The sequence below is a fragment of the Arvicola amphibius genome, chromosome 10 (assembly GCF_903992535.2).
Source record: "Arvicola amphibius chromosome 10, mArvAmp1.2, whole genome shotgun sequence".
NCBI classification, from domain to species: Eukaryota; Metazoa; Chordata; class Mammalia; order Rodentia; family Cricetidae; genus Arvicola; species Arvicola amphibius.
Window position 1 is genome coordinate 27,260,911 of NC_052056.1, and position 8,270 is coordinate 27,269,180.

Consider the following 8,270-nt stretch of genomic DNA (forward strand, 5'->3'; position numbering starts at 1 on the left):
GAATTGTCCAAAAGACTTATTTCCATTGTAAAGATCGTGTTCTTTTGGTTAATACGAGAACTGAAAGGAAGCCATTCATGACAAAATAGGCAGAAAAAAGTTCATCTGAAATGAATTTTAGTTGGCCTGAAAATATAATTTATTCTAATTCTATATTTTTGAAATATCACTATTTTCTTGGATATTTTTAAGTTGTTTTCTTTAAGCACAGCAAATTTGCAAATACTGGTGTTATGTCAGTCACTTCATTTGATGAGATAAATGGAGAATTCCATTTTACAGTACAATTTATATGTATGTAGGTGCATATATTTTTACATTTACGTTAGGCATAAAATTCAGAATGTCTGCCTATTTCTTCATGATGTCACTACAGTGTATCTATAATGTTATATTACATCCCAATATGGTAATTTTATATACCCTATAATAGAATTTGCTTTTATAGCTGCAGGTTTATTATCAGTCAATCATAAAATGACCAAGTAATACATTTTGGAGTGAATTTTATTTTTTAGCCTTTCTTTTTATTCTTCTTTCATATATTACATCCTGATCACAGTTTTTCCTCACCCCTCTCCTCTCAGTCCCTCTGTTCCTCTTCTTCTCTCCCATAAATCCATTCCTCCTCTATTTTCCTTCAAAATGGGGCTAATCTCAAAGAGATTTTAACCAAACATGGATTAACAAATTTCTTTTTTTTCATGGTTTTAAAAATGCAAATTTTAAAAATGCAAATCAATACAAGTGATAATCTTTTCTCACCTTTCCCCAACACCCATCCTTCAAAGTCTAGACTCTATTCTGTTGACAGAGGTTTCTGTCACACCCAGTCTGCAGCCATTCTGTCCCAAAAAATCACAGAGACTTACATTAATTATAAACTGGTTGGCCTATTAGTTCATGCCTCTTATTAACTCTTACATCTTAAATTAACCCGAAATTCTGGTCTATATTAGCTATGTGGCTTGGTACCTTTTATCAGTGAGGCATTCTCATCCTTATTCCTCTGCATCTGGGTGACAACTGAAGATTAAGCTTTCCCACTTCACACAATTCTCCTGTTCTGGTAGGCCTACCTGTACTTCCTTCCAATGACCATTTTATTAAACCATCACAATTGACAAATCTTTACAGGGTACAAGACCATCGTCTTATAGCACTCCACCCCCCCCCCCTTTTTTTTCCAAAACAAGAACTCTAAGAAATGAGAGGCTCTGTGTATTCATTCTTGGTTAAGAAAAGTCAGATTTTATCAAGCAAGATCCTCTGAGAAATCTTCAGTAGGAGTAAATGGCCCAAATGATTCAACATTTCAGAGGGCCTCTGTTGGAGTTACCTCGTCTCAAAACTGCTGGCTGAGATTATGCAGCCTCACAGAATATTCTAGTTAGTACTTGACCTTAATACTAAATTTTCTTTAGGTCGCATAAGATTATTGGTGTCCACAATCCTCAGGAAGTGGCCTAGAAAACTGTGCCTACATTTCCAAAAAATGGATTATGGGTGTTTATATTTGTTTAGAGTGTTGGTTACAAATTGTTGTGGATAATAGTCAGGAAATAAAACTAAACAAAGGACATTAGATTCAGAGTTGATACTTTGAAAAAAATGGGGAAAATCACCGAATGTGCAGTAGTACTGTCTGATATGAAGCAGAAAGAAAACTGAATCTTATTACAGTGTTAGATTCATAATTCATTTATAGTGAAGAACTTTGGATTTGTTTTCATAATTTTTATAAAAAGACAAACTGACTGTTTTCTTTAATAATATATATCAGAAGTACCATTTCCAAGATTCATGAAAATATTTCTCCTGCACATTTTGAAGAATGTTTATAATTGGTAACCAGGTTTCTACATTCTTTGTCATGATTAAAGATTATTAATAATCTTTAAAAGTTTTGTTTGGAAAGTATTCCTGAATGCCTTTTTCATTTAGCATTTTTATAAACAATGACACTCACAGAGTTTATATATTAGCAAGAAGGCTTACCTTTAGACAAAAATTATATTTTTATGGAGGAAAGGTGATTTAACTAGGAAAAATTATGAAAACAAACAAAACAGTAAAATAAAACAATTCTGGTTTGTGTTCCTGGGTTATATACCTTTCTCTGGCTTGTTGATCAATGTCCCTCTGCAGACACTCACTGTGGAAGTTAGGCATTTGGCAGAAATATTGGTCTTTGAAAATAATCAATGGGCAGTGTAACTCCTTTTCTATCCTTGTTATAAAATTTCTGTGTCAGGTTGAACCCTGAGGATATCAAGTTTCCCTTGCTATGGTAAGTTAGAAGTTGGTGAATTTGGTAAAATTTAATTTTATGTCATATCTTTTTATTTTTGTTTTAGCAACAGAACTAAAAATAAATTCATGGCCCAAGTAAGTCTTAGATTAAGAATTATTTTATTATAGTTTAAATTATTGTTTTTCAAGGAGATTAAAAAGCTATATTTGCTTCCTGAGAGATGTGCATTATTTGGGTTAATACTATTTACACTTGATGATTTCTTGAACTGAATGTTTTCTTTATAAGTGTTACTTGGAAAAATTAAAAGAAATATATGACTGGGGTTGGAGAGATGGCTCAGAGGTTAAGAGCATTGCCTGCTCTTCCAAAGGTCCTGAGTTCAATTCCCAGCAACCACATGGTGGATCACAACCATCTGTAATGAGGTCTGGTGCCCTCTTCTGGCCTGCAGGCATACACGCAGACAGACAGAATACGGTATACATAATAAATAAATATTTAAAAAAAAAGAAATATATGACCAAAAAACTCAGAATACAGGAAGAATGTTGAGTTATCTTGGATTTTACTGAGAGTGCTCCTTATATCTCATTTATTTGAGCTAATAGCATATGGGAGGCAATTTTGGAAACACGATTCATAAGAATTTCAGGATAACTCTCAGTGGAAATTAGATATAATTCAGGTGCACATTTCATATGACCTCTATAACTATTCAGTGATACTGTTTCCCTTATCGATACTATTGCATAGTAAGAAATGGAGTTATTAGACTAGAGATTTCTAACCAATCAGAATAAAAATACTCATGAAAAAATCTCCATCTGTATAAATGGTAAAAATTTGGATCTGTCTAGGTAAAGCATCTTAAGGACTTGAAGATGAGTTCTAGCTAAAAACAATGTAGACAATTAAAGCTTGGATTGTGAAGTTTGGGGGAAAGTTTTTGAGTTTTTCAAGACTATCAAGGCCATTTGTGTTATATATTTAATGAAGACCCTCTAAAGGGAAATCTTTGCTTTGTCAGGACAATTAATATAGGTTATTTGATAATGAAGAATTTGCTGTGTTTTAGAAGTAAAAAGAATCCTTGAGGTAAAATTCAAGAATATTTCTTCAGTGTCAGCAATCAAAAGCTGCAGTGAAGAAGGCACTGATAGTAGACTTCATGATGTCAGGGAAACTTAGTGATAGGTAGAAGTCACACAGAGAGTATTTATTTCAAACCATGAAGAGATCATGAAGAGCAAACAATGTCTAACCAATGTGGAAGGACCAGTAGATATTACTGGAGAAGGTGTAGCTTCAGTTTCAGTAGAGGGCTGAGGACTGACAAAATCATAAGGAAAAGTCAAAAATTAAACCACTTTCTGGATCAGAGCCAAGCAGGAAGCGATTGGTGAAGGAGCAATCCACTTGCAATGGAGACCATAGCTTTTAGAAATGCTAACATTGTGGAATGACCACTAAAGACTGTAGCTGTTGTGAAATGGAGCCAGCCTTCATCCAGAAAACATGCTGTATGATGAGTTGTGGGAAGACCTCTAGAATCTGGAAGCCTATGAATCCCAGAAACCCAGCTCTGAGCTTTACACTATTGGACTATGGTTTTGTTTTGACCTCAGTATAACAATTCTTCATTTTTTCCTCTTGGAGTAAGAAAGTATTTAACTTACCTTTAATTTTATGGAAGCTGGGAGTTGAAAGACTTTTTGTAATTTTCAGAGACTTTGGTATTTTAACTGAGAGTGGCCATCTTAGGCACTTACGTTTGAATATTTGGTCACAAGTTGGCAAAACTCTTTAGGAATGATTAAGAAGTATATCCTTGTTGAACAAGGTGATATTTGAATTTTCAAAAGCCCACACTGTTCCTAGCTAACTATTTATCTTTCTAACGCCTGTTGGTAGGATGTAAGATATCAGCTACTTGCCCAGGACTGTGAAAGCGTGCCTACAGTTCCTGTTCCCTCCATGATGATCCTCTACTCTAAACACCTGGAATTAAAGACCCCTTTAAAACATTTCTTCAGTTAGTTCCTTTGATGAGGATTTCTCTTCAAATCAAGAAACAAAGCTTCTTGAAGTTGCTTTGGTCATGTTATTTATCCCAGAGACATAATGGATATAAAATAATGTTTATGTTTTGCAGAAATGTTTGCACAACATGTGTGCAGTTTGATTCATCCATTTGTAAGTGTGTGGAGGCCAGAAGATGCCAATAGCCAGTGGCTATCTCCCTTTGTTATGCTCCATCATTGTTATGACTCTGTAGAATAAAATTTTCATTTGTTCTGTATTAATAATTCCATTGGTTTCGTAACAATTTTATACAAGTATTCTTATATAATACAATCTGATAACTTTTAACCTTTTCTCCTCTTTATTTCTTTCTATCACTTTAAATATACTGCTCTTCACTGCAAGTCCTGTTTCTGTTTTCATTTTTTTTTCAGTTTTCTGATATACTGAATTAATTATGCTTCACACTATATCATGGTGGTCTTATCAGTGAGTATGAAACAGAAGGTAACATCTTACCTTACTCTAGAATCTATTAAGTCACTAGTTCAGAAATGTTGGAGAAGGCCCTGAGAGACCTTACTTGATCTGTTATTGATTATTAAGAGGTTTAACCTTATACAGGAAAAGTGTAATTCTTGTGAAATCATAATTACAGTGGTGGTTAAACATTAAACAATATGCATAATAATATAATTAACTATATTTTGGACAAAAGGTATTTCTAGTTGATAGATAACTATAGATAACTTAAAATTAGTTTTGTGATCAATTCCTATTAAATTTGTTCATATTGCAGTATCACTGATAAATTAAAGATCACATACATATGTAATTATATAAATCTTGATATAATGCAATGGTCACTGAGAAGCAGTTGCTGCATGATTCAGGTGAAATACAATAGTTAATATTAATTTTTGGAAAATAAGTATATATGAAAAGTGCATATTTTATGTAAAATATGTAGACAAAAAGAAATATATGTATATAAATATACAAACACAATAAATGGCATCTATGTATATCAAGTTTGGAGATGGACTCAACATGAGCCTTAAAGTGAGTCAAGACTGATATAGATATGTAACTAAAACATATATTGCATGTTCAGTTTTTACAGTAGACTATGAAAAGCATGAGAAAGAAATTTCACCATCATTTCCTCTTTCTATAGTTATGTCTACTTTTGAAACAATTTCAATTAGAATTCTAGATGATGCTGAAAATAGTTCCTTTAAAATATTTGTTACAAGAAATGTGAAAATGCTTATTTTAAATGTATTCTACAAAAATCAGAAGGAAACTTTGGTCACATTCTTTCTACAATGACAAGGGGAAAATATGCCATTATCTCTAATGTAGGGCTTAACATATTCGAAGAATCCATTTCCAAGAATCCTGACCCAGAATGCCCCCAGTGTCACTGTGTCTTTAATGAAGTGGGAGATGGCAATCAAGAGGAGGAGAAACTCTTATTGCTTATTGTATATTTTAAGAGATAAAGCTATTGAACTTGAAGCTATAAAATTGGTGTGAGCAAATAAGCTGACTTATTCTAACCATTAAATGAAAGAACCTAATTTAGCATGAATAGACTCTGCAGACTGAGAAGTAATAGAAGAGAAATATTTGGAAGGTTTTTTTTTCCTTCAAAGTTTTAAACTAGGTTTAACCAAGAGTGTATTAACTGAGGTCAAAGAAAAGAGAAATTGTCAGCTCTGCTAATTTTGTAGACAGGCCTTTGCTCCCTGAGAGAGCAGCCATCTGGTGAGGAGATTCATCTTATCATAATACAATGTTTTAATTTAGTACCTGGATCAAATGTGTAAAGTTATTGTTAACTGTGATGATTAATAATATTTCTTAAGTCCAATGATGATATGGCAATGCTTTACTATGGGGATTGTACTTGTGTGGAATGGAGGAATGAATTATAATATTTAGTTTCAAATAAGAAGTAATGTTTTCTCATGTGTACCCCAAGATGTATATTTGTATATATTTGTTCTTCCTGAATTAAATATAATTTATTCTTCATACTTTAAATATATAAAATTTTATAGCAAATAAAATCATGGACTGTTTTAGACTTTGGAAAGATTCTAAAATCAGAAGAGTTTTCTCAAGAAAACTGTAAAAGTAACAAAGGTGGCATATTTTGTTATAAGTAAGTACATTATGTTACAATGAAGATAAATATTTTTCTTGACATGAGGGGCACACATAGTAGGTAGCATAAACTAATGGACGACTATGAATCTGGAAGATACATACTCTTCTCAAAATCTATGCAGGAATCAAACTGCATAATGAGCCTCTTCAGTGCCCATCTTCCTCTTGAAGTAGGTTGGTGCTGTCAAGAGCAGACATGTCTCATTGTCATGAACAGCCCTAAGTTATTAAAACATTTAAAATGCCATATTCTGTAGTCTTTGGAAGATATGAAGAATGCTTATCTAACTGAAATATATCTCTATATATCTAGAAAATCTACCTAACATGACTACAAGCTTGATTATTATTGATGATTATCCATTAACAACCTATATTTCCTAATTAAACATTACATTTTTAAATAAACAACACAATCACAATACCTTAATCAATATTAGAAATACATATACATATAACAAAATTGACCTTACAATCCATACCAATGCAAATTATTGATATCTATATCATACCCCCTTTAAATGTAAAAGAACATTTATAAACAATATTTGGGAATATGGGTGCAATTATTTTCTCTCCAAACTGCTTCCTGCTGTATTGGGGGCACTGTTATTTAGGTCTTCCTGTCTAATAGGTACATCTCAGTCATCAGTTGAATGAAGTAATTTTTTGAGGGTGTTCACAGCAACCTTTCAGGAGGGCGTGGTCTATCATACCTTATTGGGATAGAAGCAATCCACAGCGTCTCATCCTCTGTGAAAACAAAAGAAGCCATTTGGGCAAGAAACTGCTCTTGTCTGGACTGTTGCATAAACTGGACATGAATAACCTGCAGAGAGGGGACTGCTGAACTTGCTTAAAGATTCCTAATTTCATTCCACAAGATGGCAGATTATCTTTAGCAACACTCAGAAGCAAGATTTTTTTAAATCAAAGCAATATAATTTTAAAAATGTAATAATTAGACTTCTTGAGGACATAAATAAATATAATAAAACATATAACCTTAGATTCTTAATAAGCACTTAGATTATACATAAGAACTAAAAAATAAATCCATTCCAAGAAACATAAAAAAAAATCTCTGTGGGAAAGGATTCAATGTAAGTCTCCCTTTTCTGCTCTTAAAATGGGCGGGGGGGGGGGCAATGCTAGGATTGTAATATGAATTAAGTTAACTATCACATGGCCCTCAAACCATTTCATTTCCATTTAAATGAAAATTTAAATGAGAGTAGAAAAAGAAATATAAATGAATTAAAATGTTTTACTTAACATTTTCTAAAGATGTGACATTTTTTGAATTCATTTTGATGACAATAGTCTTGACTTCATGACTTCTGTTTCACACTTCTGTAAGGAAAATAAAGGACATTTGAAAGGTAGCTATGAACCATATTTCAATGGAACAGTAATTAAGAGCCACAGTCAGCAACTCCATGCTCTTAAAAAACCCAAACTCACTCATATTACATAATTCGATTTTAATAATGAATCTTGGCCATACTTTTGGCACAGTTTTTGGCACAGGATAGGAATCATGATATTTGATTTGATTTCCCACCAGTTCATTGTATGGTCATGAACTAGGGTCATGAACTATTGAATTATCCTTTTTCTATTCTTTATTGTTTTTAAGTGAACTATATGTCTTTCTCTGCTCCCCTCCCTCCCCTTTCCTTTCTACCCTATCCCATGTTTCCATGCTCCCAAATTACTCAGGATATCTTTTCTTTTTCTGCTTTCTGCGTAGATTAGATCCATTTATGTTTCTCTTAGAGTCTCTTGGTTGTTTAGGTTCTCTGGGATTGTGAAT